Source organism: Eschrichtius robustus, chromosome 1 (genome assembly GCF_028021215.1).
Source record: "Eschrichtius robustus isolate mEscRob2 chromosome 1, mEscRob2.pri, whole genome shotgun sequence".
NCBI lineage: Eukaryota > Metazoa > Chordata > Mammalia > Artiodactyla > Eschrichtiidae > Eschrichtius > Eschrichtius robustus.
Genome location: NC_090824.1, coordinates 137,767,637 through 137,785,782, shown reverse-complemented (window position 1 = coordinate 137,785,782; position 18,146 = coordinate 137,767,637). Strand labels below are relative to the sequence as shown.

The following is an 18,146-nucleotide window of genomic DNA, read 5'->3' as shown; positions in this document are numbered from 1 at the left end:
ATTACAATAGTCTGTAGCCCTTCAAAGGGCCACAATACATAAATAGATACACAGTATGTCTGTGGTGTGGAAAATTTTGTCGGGGAGCAGGACGGGGAGGAGTTAGGAAAAAATTATTCTAAAAAGGCTTCTTAGTGGAACAAAAATGAGAAATACTTATGGATTCATACTTGGGCAATAAAACTATCAAGAGAAACGAAGATGTGATTACCATACAGTTTAGCATAGCAAGTACATCTAGGTAAGCGGGGAGGGAGTTGTGAGCTGAAATGGACACCTGGGGGCTTCTTGTTTATTGACTATAGTCTGTTTCTTGACCAGGGTGGTAGTTGCATGGATACTATTTCATGCTAGTGTGTAATGGTGTACCTTTATATTTTATGCACTTTTCTAAATTTATGTGTTATATTTAAGTGTTTTTAAAAGATGCTAAAAAATAAAGGTTAAAGCAATGGAATCTAGATTAAATGTAGTGGTTTTAAATCTTTGTTTAAAAAAACTAGGAAGTGTTTCTAAGGGGTTATATTTTAATTATTTGGAGCTTCTTTTTGACCTGTTCTTTGAAATTGAGAAAAAATTGTGTTAACAGTTGTCTTGCAGATAAACTTTTTTTTTTTTTTTTTCCCATTTCAGTTAGGTGGACTTCAATGCATTAGGTGCTATAGAAGGCTTGAGGATGTGGGGCATCTAAATAATCCCTGTTCTTCAAGAGCCTGTAGTCTTTCTGGGGAGAAATCTGTGATGAAAACTATAGAGCTTTGGAGATCATGATGAAGAGTCTGGGGGCTTACCTTAATGCGGTAAAAAGCCAGCAGACGTTTTTAGGCAGGGGCATGATTGATCTGTTAGGCTTTTTATTTTATTTTTAAAAAAGAATTAGTATGCCTTCAGCATCAGAGTAGAGTTTAGATAGGATAGAGTAGACTTCTGGGAGACTAGTTGGGGACTTTGATTTTAATCTGGGCAAAGAGCAATGAAGGTTGGTAGTGGTAGGAATAGGTGAGAGTAGATGGATATGAGATGTTTTGAAGGAAGAAAACAAAAGGCATGAAAGGATACTTTTATACTTGCAAAAAGGAGTAATTTTCTGAAAGCTGCTTACTTAGCTTTTGTGTGTGTATATTCTTGTTTGGGCTTATATCCTCATTTATGATTGAACTTTCTTCAAATAGCCCAAATGTCAAATGTCATTGTTTTCCCACAGCTTTGTTATTGTAGAAATTATTGTGGCTATCAACTGGGTTGTCTTCCTAGAGAGTGAATCTGGTTTATATTTACTGAAATTGCTAGTGACTGTATTTTTACTGATTCGTATGGTGGAAAAAACCCCTGGGAACGTATCTTTTTTTTTTTTTTAATTTTTAATTAATTAATTAATTTATGGCTGTGTTGGGTCTTCGTTTCTGTGCGAGGGCTTCCTCTAGTTGCGGCAAGTGGGGGCCACTCTTCATCGCGGTGCGCGGGCCTCTCGCTATCGCGGCCTTTCTTGTTGCAGAGCGCAGACTCAGTAATTGTGGCTCACGGGCCTAGCCGCTCTGCGGCATGTGGGATCTTCCCAGACCAGGGCTCGAACCCGTGTCCCCTGCATTGGCAGGCAGATTCTCAACCACTGCGCCACTAGGGAAGCCCGGAACGTATCTTTTTAAAAAATACATGAAAAATATTTTTAACTTGAAATCTAAGCAGTCATATTAAATCGTATTCCCATAGGCCCGACACCAAGCTTAAGAAGTAGAACCTTATCAGTATCTTTGAAGACTGATGTGGGCCCCTCCCCTCTCACTTCCTCTTTCAGAGATATCTTTTTAGGGAATCTGAAATCTTGACCAGGAAACTGAAGGACTTGTGACTGCAGATAGTGTTTTCATTATATTTTCCTGCTCTAGGTAGAACTTCAGGGAGGGGACGATCTGGGAGGTAAATGGCTGAAATTCTGTTGGATTTGTGTTTCTGAACCATGGTTCCTGATACCAGAAAGAAGGGCCTTTGCTAGGGTTGAAGTATTTCTTAAGACGCCTGGGAAGAATGTGATTGCCTTGAGCTAACTGACCTTACTAAGAGGACCTTAAACTCAATTGCCAAGTTATTAGTATCAGGATTCATAGACTTCGGAGGACTAGCAGGTATGACTCAGAAAGAAGGATTCACAGAAGGAGCATGAACAGTATTTAGGGCCTTGGATGGCCATGGTGACAACTTGAGGGTCATGAATAAGAAAATGAAACTTGAGATGTAACATGACACAAGGATGGGGAAGGGGAAAGGGGTAGGAGGGAATGGGACCTATTAGATTTGTCAGCAACTTGGTAAGGAAGTGGTGGTCTGGCTTCTCAGGCCACATCTGAACTACTGAGTTGAATTTTGAGGTAGTACTTTAAGAAGGGTTTATTTAGACAAATCTGGGTTTATTTAGAGAATAGTAGCAAGGATTAGAAAGATTCCGTACCATGTCCTAAGATAGCAGGTGAAATTATAGATTTGGAGAGGAGAACATGGGGGTTCCTGATAGCTTGTCTTCAACTATTTGAAGGGCTGTGTATGTATACATATTAGTTTGATTAGTTTTTGATGAACACAAGGCATGACAATAGAATTAATTCCAATAGAATTATTGGAATAGAAGTCAAACTGTAAAGAGACAATTTTCAACTCAATATAAGGAGGTGATTTATAACTATTTAGAGCCATCTGATGATGGCTCTAGTCTTTTAAAAATAGAATGTTCCTCATGGCTGAGAATAGCTTGGAAGCCCAAGGTGTTGATTTGGAAATTGGATAACTTTATGACATCCTTGTAAACCCTGAGGTTCTTAGTTTCTGAGTTAGTATACCACAATAGCTTGCGTATCTTTTTTTTTTTTTTCTTTTTTTGGCCACACCCACACGGCTTGTGGGATCTTAGTTCCTTTTGCAGGATCTTAGTTCCCTAACCAGGGACTGAACCCGGACCCTTGGCAGTGAAAGTGTGGAGTCCTAACCACTGGACCACCAGGGAATTCCCTCTTGCATATCTATTTAAACAGAAACCTTCCTCCACCCCGCCCACCAATGCCTGTAAACAACCCCCCTTCCCCGCCCCCCCCGCCCCCGCCAACCCCACACCTTTTTATTTCTGTAAAATCTTGATTACTGAGTTCCAAGGTACAGAGTTTATGGAATAGAATCCCTGTGTTTTGATGTAGAATAGTTAATCTGAAGGATTACTTAAAATGAAGGGAGTTCTCACTGTCACATAATCAATTAAAAGAGGTTTTGGGGCTTCCCTGGTGGCGCAGTGGTTAAGAATCTGCCTGCCAATGCAGGGGACACGGGTTCGAGCCCTGGTCTGGGAAGATCCCACATGCCGTGGAGCAACGAAGCCTGTGCGCCATAACTACTGAGCCTGCGCTCTAGAGCCCGCGAGCCACAACTACTGAAGCCCGTGCGCCTAGAGCCCATGCTCCGCAACAAGAGAAGCCAACGCAATGAGAAGCCCGCGCACCGCAACCAAGAGTAGCCCCCGCTCGCCACAACTAGGGAAAGCCCGCATGCAGCAATGAAGACCCAATGTAGCCAAAAATAAATAAAATAAATAAATTTATATATATAAAAATAAGGTTTTGTAGTCACTCATTTGGGATCACATATTTAAAGATCTGAAATACAGGAAATTAAATGAAGTGGTACTTTACCAAGCTTTGCATCTATGCCTTTCTTTATCTGTTAAATTGTAGATAAAAGGTAAGCTACTTATTTGGAAATGGATTGTAATAACTGTCATTAAGCTGGTTTCTTGTGTGGGTAGATTTCTTCTTTTTCTGCCTTGCAGTAGATAGCTGAGATTATCTGTTTTAGCCGTCAGAAGTGTGCTTTTTATCCCCCTCTCCTATTAGGATTGAATTTACATAGTTTACATGTTCCTCAGACTCTTACTTGAGGATGGGTAGTAAGGTACTGGAATTATGCTGGTTATTTTTCCAGTTAAAACTGTAGTTTTGTGTTCCTTAGAAATAACTGGATGAAACAAATGTTTGTTTAGCTCTTTTACCTGCAAATTGATTTTTTAAGAGGCGTTAGTTTACTAATTCTCATTTTTTTTGAACACAGAAATCAGAAGTAATTTCTCTTAGACTTCCTGACATATCTTCATGGAGGCAGTATGCTGTTACTCTACTCCTCTGTTGTAGGAAAGTGAGGGGTAGCCTTCTTGGCCTCCTGGCCCCTAGAGACTGACGTCTAACACTCTTGGCCACTTCAGCTACCATCTTTACTTCAGTTCATTGAGAGAAAAAGTTTTATTCTTTTGGAAACCTCAGTTTCCAGGACTGAAAATTTGAAACAGAGAATTGCGCAGCCAGAGAGTTAGCTGAGGTTCTATTCTGTCATCTTGCCTTTATATATTTTTATCAGATCTGATGATCGTTGTCAGATTAATTGGAGCAGTTATCTATGTGCATTTAATGTTGGTATTGCTATTCGGGTTTAAATCTGTCTCATTTACTTGTCCTTGCTCCATGTTTTTTTTTCCCACTTTCTTTTGGATTTTTTTTTTTTTTTATTACTCCAGTTTCCCACTTCTGTTAGCTTGGTGCTTATCATCCTTTACTCTAATTTACTACTTTACAATTATAATACATATCCTTAGCTTGTCAAAGTATAATATAAATTTGTTAATTTGTGTTTTTCCTTTTCCTTGTCAAGGCAAAGACCATAGAACATGTACACCCTGCCAAATACGTGCTGTTGTTGTCATGCATTTTAGTTCTATATTTATCTAAAACCTTATACATTATTGTTACATAATTCATCAGTATTCATTTGGATCTTTGTACATATTAGCTCTTTTCATGGTCTTTATTCTCCAGGTTTCCGTCTAGGATCTTCTTTCTCTTGCCTGAAGAATATCCTCTTTTGTTTCCTTCAGTGTGGGTCTGCTTATAGGAAAATATCTTTATTTGGACCTCACTTTTGGAAAGTATTTTTATTGTGTATAGATTTTTAAGATGGAGATTCCTTTCTTTCAGCACCTCAAAGATATCATTCCCTTATTATAGCTTCGATTGTTTCTCTTGAAGTATTTATAGTGTGTAAATCTCATGAAGCCTTTAATCAGTTCTGGAAAATTTTCAGACATTGTCAGGCATTATCTCTTCAAATATGGCGTCTGTCCCATTCTAGGACTCTACATATATGATTAGCCTTTTCAATACATTTCCCTATGTCTTGTTTATTATCTGCATTTTCCACATTTTTCTCTCTCTTAGCTTCATTTGGGATGTTTTCTGACCTATTTTTCTAGCATACTGAATTTCTCTTCCAAGTCTCCGTGGTGGTAAACTCATCCATTAAGTTACTAATTTCAGTATCTGTATTTCTAAGCTTCAGAATTCCTATATAGTTCATTTTTATAATTTTAATTTTCTGCCAGGGTTTTCAATCTTGCCTTTTCTTGCGCATACTCAGCATAGTTATTTTAAAATCTGTGTCTGATAACTCTCTTATTTTGACCCCTTGTAGTTTTGTCTGTAGTTTGCTTCTTATTTTCTGATCAGGTCGTCTTTAAGTCTTTTTTTTTTTAAAACATCTTTATTGAAGTATAGTTGCTTTACAATGTTGTGTTTAGTTTCTGCTGTATAACAAAGTGAATCAATTATATGTATACATATATACCCATATCCCCTCCCTCTTGTGTCTCCCTCCCACCCTCCATATCCCACCCGTCTAGGTGGTCACAAAGCACCAAGCTGATCTCCCTGCGCTATGCAGCTGCTTCCCACTAGCTAGCTATTTTACATTTGGTAGTGTATATATGTCAGTGCTACTCTCTCACTTCGTCCCAGCTTACCCTTCCCCCTCCCCGTGTCCTCAAGTCCATTCTCTACGTCTGCGTCTTTATTCCTGTCCTGCCCCTAGGTTCTTCAGAACCTTTTTTTTTGTTTGTTTTAAGATTCCGTATGTATATGTTAGCATATGGTATTTGTTTTTCTCTTTCTGACTGACTTCACTCTGTATGACAGACTCTAGGTCCATCCACCTCACTACAAATAACTCAATTTCGTTTCTCTTTATGGCTGAGTAATATTCCGTTGTATATATGTGCTGCATCTTCTTTATCCATTCATCTGTCGATGGACACTTAGGTTGCTTCCAAGTCCTGGCTGTTGTAAATAGTGCTGCGGTGAACATTATGGTACATGACTCTTTTTTGTTTTGTTTTAGTTTTTTGTTTTTTTAATAAATAAATAAATTTATTTATTTATTTATGGCTGTGTTGGGTCTTTATTGCTGTGTGTGGGCTTTCTCTGATTGCTGCAAGCGGGGGGCTACTCTTCATTGCGGTATGCGGGCTTCTCATTGTGGTGGCTTCTCTTGTTGCAGAGCACGGACTCTAGGCACGTGGGCTTCATTAGTTGTGCCATGCAGGCTCAGTAGTTGTGGCTCATGGGCTCTAGAGCACAGGCTCAGTAGTTGGGGCACACAGGCTTAGTTGCTCCGTGGCATGTGGGATCTTCCCAGACCAGGGCTCGAACCCGTGTCCACTGCATTGGCAGGTGAATTCTTAACAATTGTGCTACCAGGGAAGCCTAACATGACTCTTTCTGAATTATGGTTTTCTCAAGGTGTATGCCCAGTAGTGGGATTGCTGGGTCGTATGGTAGTTCTAGTTTTAGTTTTTTAAGGAACCTCCGTACTGTTCTCCATAGTGGCTGTTTCAATTTACATACCCACCAACAGTGGAAGAGGGTTCCCTTTTCTCCACACCCTCTCCAGCATTTACTGTTGTAGATTTTTTGATGATAGCCATTTTGACTGGTGTGAGATGATAACCTCATTGGAGTTTTGATTTGCATTTCGCTAATGATTAGTGATGTTGAGCATCCTTTCATGTGTTTATTGGCAATCTGTATATGTTCTTTGGAGAAATGTCTATTTAGGTCTTCTGCCCATTTTTGGATTGGGTTGTTTGTTTTTTTGATACTGAGCTGCATGAGCTGCTTGTATATTTTGGAGATTAATCCTTTGTCCACTGCTTCGTTTACAAATATCTTCTCCCATTCTGAGGGTTGTCTTTTTGTCTTGTTTATGGTTTCCTTTGCTGTGTGAAAGCTTTTAAGTTTCATTAGGTCCCATTTGTTTATTTTTGCTTTTACTTCCATTTCTCTAGGAGGTGGGTCAAAAAGGATCTTGCTGTGATGTATATCATAGAGTGTTTTGCCTATGTTTTCCTCTAAGAGTTTTATAGTGTCTGGCCTTACATTTAGGTCTTTAATCCATTTTGAGTTTATTTTTGTGTATGGTGTTAGGGAGTGTTCTAATTTCATTCTTTTACATGTAGCTGTCCAGTTTTCCCAGCACCACTTATTGAAGAGACTGTCTTTTCTCCACTGTATATTCTTGCCTCCTTTGTCAAAAATAAGGTGACCATATGTGTGTGGGTTTATCTCTGGGCTTTCTATCCTGTTCCATTGATCTATATTTCTGTTTTTGTGCCAGTACCATACTGTCTTGATTACTGTAGCTTTGTAGTATAGTCTGAAGTCAGGGAGCCTGATTCCTCCAGCTCCATTTTTCTTTCTCAAGATTGCTTTGGCTATTCGGGGTCTTTTGTGTTTCCATACAAATTGTGAAATTTTTTGTTCTAGTTCTGTGAAAAATGCCAGTGGTAGTTTGATAGGGATTGCATTGAGTCTATAGATTGCTTTGCGTAGTATAGTCATTTTCACAATATTGATTCTTCCAATCCAAAAACATGGGATATCTCTCCATCTGTTTGTATCATCTTTAATTTCTTTCATCAGTGTCTTTTAGTTCTCTGCATACAGGTCTTTTGTCTCCTTAGGTAGTTTTATCTCTAGGTATTTTATTCTTTTTGTTGCAATGGTAAATGGGAGTGTTTCCTTAATTTCTCTTTTAGATTTTTCATCGTCATTGTATAGGAATGCAAGAGATTTCTGTGCATTACTTTTGTATCCTGCTACTTTACCAAATTCATTGATTAGCTCTAGTAGTTTTCTGGTAGCATCTTTAGGATTCTCTATGTATAGTATCATGTCATCTGCACAGTATCATGTCATCTGCAAACAGTGACAGTTTTACTTCTTCTTTTCCGACGTGGATTCCTTTTATTTCTTTTTCTTCTCTGACTGCTGTGGCTAAAACTTCCAAAACTATGTTGAATAACAGTGGTGAGAGTGGGTAACCTTGTCTTGTTCCTGATCTTAGAGGAAATGGTTTCAGTTTTTCGCCGTTGAGAACGATGTTGGCTGTGGGTTTGTCATATATGGCCTTTATTATGTTGAGGCAGGTTCCCTCTATGCCCGCTTTCTGGAGAGTTTTTATCATACATGGGTGTTGAATTTTTTCGAAAGCTTTTTCTGCATCTATTGAGATGATCATATGGTTTTTATTCTTCAGTTTGTTAATATGGTGTATCACATTGATTGATTTGGGTATACTGAAGAATCCTTGCATTCCTGGGATAAACCACACTTTATCCTGGCGTGTGATCCTTCTAATGCGCTGTTGGAGTCTGTTTGCTAGTATTTTGTTGAAGGTTTTTGCATCTGTGTTCATCAGGATATTGGCCTGTAGCTTTCTTTTTTGTGACATCTTTGTCTGGTTTTGGTGTCAGGGTGATGGTGGCCTCATAGAAAGAGTTTGGAAGTGTTCATCCCTCTGCTGTATTTTTGAAGAGCTTGAGAAGGCTAGGTGTTAGCTCTTCTCTAAGTGTTTGATAGAATTCACCTGTGAAGCCATCTGGTCCTGGGCTGTTGTTTGTTGGAAGATTTTTAATCACAGTTTCAATTTCACTGCTCATGATTGGTCTGTTTGTATTTTCTATTTCTTCCTGGTTCAGTCTCAGAAAGATTTGCTTTTCTAAGAATTTTTCCATTTTTTCCAGGTTGTCCATTTTATTGGCACACAGTTGCTTGTAGTAATCTCTCATGATCTTTTGTATTTCTGAAGTGTCAGTTGTTACTTCTCCTTTTTCATTTCTAATTTTATTGATTTGAGTCCTCTCCCTCTTTTTCTTGGTGAGTCTGGCTAATGGTTTATCAGTTTTGTTTATCTTCTCAAAGAACCAGCTTTTAGTTTTATTGATCTTTGCTATTGTTTCCTTTATTTATTTTTCATTTATTTCTGATCTGTATGATTTCTTTTTGCTAACTTTGTGTTTTTTTTGGTTCTTCTTTCTCTAATTGCTTTTTTTTTTTAGTAAAAGGCGAAAGATTTATTCTATCTGAAGAGAAACCAGAGTATTCTAATTGCTTTAGTGTAAGGTTAGCTTGTTTATTTGAGTTGTTTCTTGAGGTAGGATTGTATTGCTATAAACTTCCCTCTTAGTTGCTTTTGCTGCATCCCATAGATTTTGGGTCATCGTGTTTTCATTGTCATTTGTCTCTAGGTATTTTTTGATTTCCTCTTTGATTTCTTCAGTGATCTCTTGGTTATTTAGTAACGTATTGTTTAGCCTCCATGTGTTTGTGTTTTTTACAGTTGTTTTTCCTCTAATTAATATCTCATTTCATAGTGTTGTGGTTGCAAAAGATACTTGATACGATTTCAGTTTTCTGAAATTTACCAAGGCTTGATTTGTGACCCAAGATATTACCTCTGGTGGAGAATGTTCCATGAGCGCTTGAGAAAAAAGTGTAGTCTGTTGTTTTTGGATGGAATGTCCTATAAATATCAGTTAAGTCCAGCTTGTTTAATGTGTCATTTTAAGCTTGTGTTTCGTTATTTATTTTCATTTTGGATGATCTGTTCACTGGTGAAAGTGGGGTTTAAAGTTGCCTACTATTACTGTGTTACTCTCAATTTCCCCTTTTATGGCTCTTAGCATTTGCCTTATGTGTTGAGGTGTTCCTCTGTTGGGTGCATAAATATTTACAATTGTTATATCTTCTTCTTGGATTGATCCCTTGATCATTATGTAGTATCCTTCTTTGTCTCTTGTAATAGTCTTTATTTTGAAGTCTATTTTGTCTGATATGAGAATTGCTAGTTCAGCTTTCTTTTGATTTCTATTTGCATGGAATATATTTGTTCTTCCCCTCACTTTCAGTCTGTTTGTGTCCCTGGGTCTGAAGTGGGTCTCTTGTAGATAGCATATATATGGGTCTTATTTTTGTATCTCTTCAGCCAGTCTATGTCTTTTGGTTGGAGCATTTAATCCACTGACATTTAAGGTAATTATTGATATGTATGTTCCTGTTACCATTTTCTTAATTGTTTTGGGTTTGTTTATGTAGGTCTTTTCCTTCTCTTGTGTTTCCTGCCTAGAGAAGTTACTTTAGCATTTGTTGTAAAGCTGGTTTGGTGGTGCTGAATTCTCTTAGCTTTTGCTTGTCTGTAAAGGTTTTAGTTTCTCCCTCGAATCTGAATGAGATCCTTGCTGGGTAGAGATCCTTGCTGGGTAGAGTAATCTTGTTTGTAGGTCTTTCCTTCATCGCTTTAAATATGTGCTGCCACTCCTTTCTGGCTTGCAGAGTTTCTGCTGCAAGATCAGCTGTTAACCTTATGGTGATTCCCTTGTATGTTATTTGTTGCTTTTCCCTTGCTGCTTTTAATATTTTTCTTTGTATTTAATTTTTGTTAGTTTGATTAATATGTGTCTTTGTGTATTTCTCCTTGGATTTATCCTGTATGGGACTCTGCGCTTCCTGGATTTGATTGACTATTTCCTTTCCCATGTTGGGGAAGTTTTCAACTATAATCTCTTCACATATTTTCTCAGACCCTTTCTTCTTCTCTTCTTCTTCTGGGACCCCTATAATTCGAATGTTGTTGCATTTAATGTTGTCCCAGAGGTCTCTGAAACTGTCCTCAATTCTTTTCATTCTTTTTTCTTTATTCTTCTCTGCAGTAGTTATTTCCACTGTTTTATCTTCCATGTCACGTATCCGTTCTTCTGCCTCAGTTATTCTGCTATTGATTCCTTCTAGAGAGTTTTTAATTTTATTTATTGTGTTGTCCATCATTGTTTGTTTGCTGTGTAGTTTTCTAGGTCCTTGTTAAACGTTTCTTGTATTTTCTCCATTCTATTTCCAAGATTTTGGATCATGTTTACTCTCATTACTCTGAATTCTTTTTCAGGTAGACTGCCAATTTCCTCTTCATTTGTTTGGTCTGGTGGTTTTTACCTTGCTCCTCCATCTGCTGTATATTTCTCTGTCCTCTCACTTTGTTTAACTTACTGTGTTTGGGGTCTCCTTTTCACAGGCTGCAGCTTCTTAGTTCCTGTTGTTTTTGGTGTCTGCCCCCAGTTGGTGAGGTTGGTTCAGTGGGTTGTGTAGGCTTCCTGGTGGAGGGGACTAGTGCCTGTGTTCTGGTAGGTGGGGCTGGATCTTGTCTCTCTGGTGGGCAGGGCCGTGTGTGGTGGTGTGTTTTGGGGTGTATGTGAACTTAGTATGATTTTAGGCAGCCTCTCTGCTAATGGGTGAGGTTGTGTTCCTGTCTTACTCGTTGTTTGGCATGGGGTGTCCAGCACTGGAGCTTTGCTGGCCATTGGGTGGAGCTGGGTCTTAACGTTGAGGAGGAGATCTCTGGGAGAGCTCTCGCCAATTGATATTATGGGGGGTCAGGAGGTCTCTGGTGGTCCAGTGTCCTGAACTTGGCTCTCCCACCTCAGAGGCTCAGGGCTGACACCTGGCCGGAGACCAAGACCCTGTCAGCCACATGGCTCTGAAGAAAAGGGAGAAGAAAAGAAAGAAAATAAAAATAAAAATTAAAAAAATAAAAAATAAAAAATTATTAACATAAAAAATAATAATAAAAAAGAAGAGAGCAACCAAACCAATAAACAAAACCACCTATGATAACAAGAGCTAAAAACTAAACTAAGATAAACATAAATATGAGAAACAAATCAGTCGCAGACAGAAAACCCTGAGTCTACAGTTGCTTCTAAAGTCCACTGCCTCAATTTTGTGATGATTTGTTGTCTATTCAGGTATTCCACAGATGCAGGGTACATCAAGTTGATTGTGGGGATTTAATCCGCTGCTCCTGAGGCTGCACGGAGAAATTTCCCTTTCTCTTTGTTCCCACAACTCCTGCTGTTCAGCTTTGGTTTTGGCCCCCCTTGTGCGTGTAGGTCACCTTCAGGCATCTTTTGGGAAGTCTGAGGTCTTCTGCTAGCGTTCAGTACGTGTTCTGTAGAAGTTGTTCCACTTGTAGAAGTATTTTTGATGTATTTGTGGGGAGAAAGGTGATCTCCATGTCTTAGTCCTCTGCCATGTTGAAGGTCCCCTATTCTGAACTGTGCCCTGAAGAGCAAGCATATCTTCTACACCTGGTTATCAGAGGCCTTGCCATTCCATTGTAGGCATTGAAAAAATGGCTTTCCCTGGAGACTTGACATAAGCTAGACAGACCCCTGGTTCGGGTGTACCACAGACACACGGGCACCCAGGTTACTGAGGCCACAAGCACTGCCCAGGGCACTGACAAGCTGCAGGGCCACATTTAGCACAGGGAAAGAACCTGGAGAAGCTGCCCTTTGTTTTTTTTTGTTTTTTGTTGGTTTTTTTTACACACACACACACACACACACACACACACACTGTATTTTATTTTTACAAGAGATAAATAGACTGACACCAAGCATTGTACATGGATGACCACAACAAAAGCAACAATGATTGCAATTACCAAACATGAAACACACTCATACTATGTCATAATATACATACAAAGCAATTTTCACTGCAAAGTAAAGGAGCTGTTACAGTGGAGGATTACTGGACTGAATGTCAATATTATGAGAAGCTGCCCTTTGCATGCAAGCAACTCACGTGGAGCCTCAAGTGCAAGAAGACCAGGCCTCACATGGCCGTCTTTAAGTCTTTCATGACTGGTTATTTTTGGTGATAGATATTATATATGAAAAATTAGAGAGGTAATTCGAAGCCTTGGATGCTGTTCCTCTACAGAGAAGATGTACCTTTGACCCTGTCAGGTGCTTGGGCAGTAGCAATCCAGGATCACTGAATCCAGAAAGGCATTGAGATGATGTAAAGGTTGGCGTCATTCCTTCAGGGCAGTTTGTGGTTTGTCCTTCAGGGTCCCAACCTAAAGTGTTGGAGACTAGTAAAGACTTACCTTGGTGGACCCTGAAATCCAATTTTTATCTTCTTAGCCCTAGCTTCTTTAACCTCTTATCTTCATCTCCTGTAATTGAAAGAAAACGCAAAGGGAAAAAAAAGGCCCCACTCTCTGGGGTTCCCTTTCTCTTCCTGATCTTAGCTCTGTAATTGTACATTTTTGTCTACCTTTTCTAATTCTTAGCCAGAGGATTGATCCAAATTACCTAGTCTATCATTATTGGGATGGTTCCTTTATATAGTTCTATTGGACATGGAACACCTTTGTGTATTTCTTTTTTATTTATTTGAATTTTATTTATTTTTTTATACAGCAGGTTCTTATTAGTCATCCGTTTTATACACATCAGTGTATACATGTCAATCCCAATCTCCCAATTCATCCCACCACCCCCACCACCCCCCCCGCCACATTCCCCCCTTGATGTCCATATGTTTATTCTCTACATCTGTGTCTCAATTTCTGCCCTGCAAACTGGTTCATCTGTACCATTTTTCTAGGTTCCACAGATATGCGTTAATATGCGATATTTGTTTTTCTCTTTCTGACTTACTTGCACTCTGTATGACAGTCTCTAGATTCATCCACGTCCCTACAAATGACCCAGTTTTGTTCCTTTTTATGGCTGAGTAATATTCCATTGTATATGTGTACCACATCTTCTTTATCCATTCGTCTGTCGATGGGCATTTAGGTTGCTTCCATGACCTGGCTATTGTGATTAGTGCTGCAGTGAACACTGGGGTGCATGTGTCTTTTTGAATTATGGTTTTCTCAGGGCATATGCCCAGTAGTGGGATTGCTGGGTCATATGGTAATTCTATTTTTAGGTTTTTAAGGAACCTCCATACTGTTCTCCATAGTGGCTGTATCAATTTACATTCCCACCAACAGTGCAAGAAGATTCCCCTTTCTCCACACCCTCTCCAGCATTTGTTGGTTGTAGATTTTCTGATGATGCCCATTCGAACTGGTGTGAGGTGATACCTCATTGTAGTTTTGATTTGCATTTCTCTAATAATTAGTGATGTTGAGCAGGTTTTCATGTGCCTCTTGGCCATCTGTATGTCTTCTTTTGAGAAACGTCTATTTATGTCTTCTGCCCATTTTTGCATTGGGTTGTTTGTTTTTCTAATATTGAGCTGCATAAGCTGTTTATATATTTCGGAGATTAATCCTTGGTCCGTTGATTCGTTTGCAAATATTTTCTCCCATTCTGAGGGTTGTCTTTCCGTCTTGTTTGTGTTTCCCTTTGCTGTGCAAAAGCTTTTAAGTTTAATTAGGTCCCATTTGTTTATTTTTGTTTTTATTTCCATTACGCCAACAGGTGGATCAAAAAAGATCTTACTGTGATTTATGTCAAAGGGTGTTCTTCCTATGTTTTCCTCTTAAGAGTTTTATAGTGTCCGGTCTTACATTTAGGCCTTGAATCCATTTTGAGTTTATTTTTGTGTATGGTGTTAGGGAGTGTTCTAATTTCATTCTCTTACATGTAGCTGTCCAGTTTTCCCAGCACCACTTATTGAAGAGACTGTCTTTTCTCCATTGTATATCTTTGCCTCCTTTGTCATAGATTAGTTGACCATAGGTGCGTGAGTTTATCTCTGGGCTTTCTATCCTGTTCCATTGATCTATATTTCTCCTTTTGTGCCAGTACCATATTGTCTTGATTACTGTAGCTTTATAGTATAGTCTGAAGTCAGGGAGTCTGATTCCTCCAGCTCCGCTTTTTTCCCTCAAGACTGCTTTGGCTATTCGTGGTGTTTTGTGTCTCCCTACAGATTTTAAGATTTTTTGTTCTAGTTCTGTAAAAAATGCCATTGGTAGTTTGGTAGGGATTGCATTGAATCTGTAGCTTGCTTTGGGTAGTATAGTCATATTCACAATATTGATTCTTCCAATCCAAGAACATGGTATATCTCTCCATCTGTTTGTATCATCTTTAATTTCTTTCATCAGTGTCTTATAGTTTTCTACATACAGGTCTTTTGTTTCCCTAGGTAGGTTTATTCCTAGGTATTTTATTCTTTTTGTTGCAGTGGTAAATGGAAATGTTTCCTTAATTTCTCTTTCAGATTTTTCATCATTAGTGTGTAGGAATGCAAGACATTTCTGTGCATTATTTTGTATCCTGCAACTTTACCAAATTCATTGATTAGCTCTAGTAGTTTTCTGGTGGCATCTCTAGGATTCTCTGTGTATAGTATCATGTCATCTGCACACAGTGACAGTTTTACTTCTTCTTATCCAATTTGTATTCCTTTTATTTCTTCTGCTTCTCTGATTGCTGTGGCTAGGACTTCCAAAACTATGTTGAATAATAGTGGTGAGAGTGGACATCCTTATCTTGTTCCTAATCTTAGAGGAAATGCTTTCAGTTTTCCAGCATTGAGAATCATGTTTGCTTTGGGTTTGTCATATATGGCCTTTATTATGTTGAGGTAGGTTCCCTCTATGCCCACTTTCTGGAGAGTTTTTATCATAAATGGGTGTTGAATTTTGTCAAAAGCTTTTTCTGCATGTATTGAGATGATCATATCGTTTTTCTTCTTCAATTTGTTAATATGGTGTATCACATTGATTGATTTGCATATATTGAAGAATCCTTGCATTCCTGGGATAAATCCCACTTGATCATGGTATATGATCCTTTTAATGTGTTGTTGAATTCTGTTTGCTAGTATTTTGTTGAGGACTTTTGCATCTATATTCATCATCAGTGATATTGGTCTGTAATTATCTTTTTCTGTAGTATCTTTGTCTGGTTTTGGTGTCAGGGTGATGGTGGCCTCATAGAATGAGTTTGGGAGTGTTCCTTCCTCTGCAATTTTTTGGAAGAGCTTGAGAAGGATGGGTGTTAGCTCTTCTCTAAATGTTTGATAGAATTCACCTGTGAAGCCATCTGGTCCTGGACTTTTGTTTGTTGGAAGATTTTTAATCACAGTTTCAATTTCATTAGTTGTGATTGGTCTGTTCATATTTTCTGTTTCTTTCTGGTTAAGTCTTGGAAGGTTACACCTTTCTAAGAATTTGTTCATTTCTTCCAGGTTGTCCATTTTATTGGCATAGAGTTCCTTGTAGTAGTCTCTTAGGATGCTTTGTATTTCTGCATTGTCTGTTGTAACTTCTCCTTTTTCATTTCTAATTTTATTGATTTGAGTCCTCTCCCTCTTTTTCTTGATGAGTCTGGCTAATGGTTTATCAATTTTTTTATCTTCTCAGAGAACCAGCTTTTAGTTTTATTGATCTTTGTTATTGTTTTCTTTGTTTCTATTTCATTTATTTCTGCTCTGATATTTATGATTTCTTTCCTTTTGCTAACTTTCGGTTTTGTTTGTTCTTCTTTCTCTAGTTCCTTTAGGTGTAAGGTTAGATTGTTTATTTGACATTTTCCTTGTTTCCTGAGGTAGGCTCATATAGCTATAAACTTCCCTCTTAGAACTGCTTTTGCTGCATCCCATAGATTTTGGATCGTCGTGTTTTCATTGTCATTTGTCTCTAGGTAGTTTTTGATTTCTCTTTGATTTCTTCAGTGATCTCTTGGTTATTTAGTAACGTATTGTTTAGCCTCCATATGTTTGTGTTTTTTATATGTTTTTCCCTGTAATTGATTTCTAACCTCATAGCATTGTGGTCAGAAAAGTTGCTTGATATGATTTCAATTTTCTTAAATTCACTAAGGCTTGACTTGTGACCCAAGATGTGATCTATCCTGGAGAATGTTCGACGTGCACTTGAGAAGAAAGTGTAATCTGCTGTTTTTGGATGGAATGTCCTATAAATATCAATTAAATCTATCTGGTCCATTGTGTCATTTAAAGCTTGTGTTTCCTTATTAATTTTCTGTTTGGATGATCTGTCCATTGGTGTAAGTGAGGTGTTAAAGTCCCCCACTATTATTGTGTTACTGTTGATTTCCTCTTTTATAGCTGTTAGCAGTTGCCTTATGTATTGAGGTGCTCCTATGGTGGGTGCATACATATTTATAATTGTTATATCTTCTTCTTGGAGTGATCCCTTGATCATTATGTAGTGTCCTTCCTTGTCTCTTGTAACACTCTTTATTTTAAAGTCTATTTTATCTGATATGAGTATTGCTACTCCAGCTTTCTCTTGATTTCCATTTGCATGGAATATCTTTTTCCATCCCTCCATTTTCAGGCTGTATGTGTCCCTAGGTCTGAAGTGGGTCTCTTGTAGAGAACATATATATGGGTGTTGTTTTTGTATCCATTCAGCAAACCTGTGTCTTTCGTTTGGAGCATTTAATCCATTCACGTTTAAGGTAATTATTGATATGTATGTTCCTATGACCATTTTCTTAATTGTTTTGGGTGTGTTTCTGTAGGTCCTTTTCTTCTCTTGTGTTTCCCACTTAGAGAAGTTCCTTTAGCATTTGTTGTAGAGCTTGGTTGGTGGTGCTGAATTCTCTTAGCTTTTGCTTGTCTGTAAAGCTTTTGATTTCTCCATCAAATCTGAATGAGATCCTTGCCGGGTAGAGTAATCTTGGTTGTAGGTTCTTCCCTTTCATCACTTTAAGTATATCATGCCACTCCCTTCTGGCTTGTAGAGTTCCTGCTGAGAAATCAGCTGTTGATCTTATGGGAATTCCCTTGTATGTTATTTCTCATTTTTCCCTTGCTGATTTCAATAATTTTTCTTTGTGTTTAATTTTTTCCAATTTGATTACTATGTGTCTCTGCGTGTTTCTGCTTGGGTTTATCCTGTACCGGACTCTGCACTTCCTGGACTTGGGTGGCTATTTCCTTTCCCATGTTAGGGAAGTTTTCAACTATAATCTCTTCACATATTTTCTCAGACCCTTTCTTCTTCTCTTCTCCTTCTGGGACCCCTATAATGCGAATGTTGTTGCGTTTAATGTTGTCCCAGAGGTCTCTTAGCCTGTCTTCATTACATTTCGTCCTTTTTTTTCTTTATTGTGTTGTGCAGCAGTGAATTCCACCATTCTGTCCTCCAGGTCACTTATCCGTTCTTCTGCCTCAGTTATTCTGCTCTTGATTCCTTCTAGTGTATGTTTCATTTCAGTTATTGTGTTATTC

General features: G+C 38.4%; 1 protein-coding gene across 1 annotated transcript in view; it reads left to right on the top strand.

The window, feature by feature from the left end:
* The window catches only part of UBE2Q2 (ubiquitin conjugating enzyme E2 Q2), a 68,044-nt gene that overhangs the window by 31,643 nt on the left and 18,255 nt on the right, over positions 1-18,146 (top strand). The gene's annotated exons all lie outside the window — the stretch shown is intronic.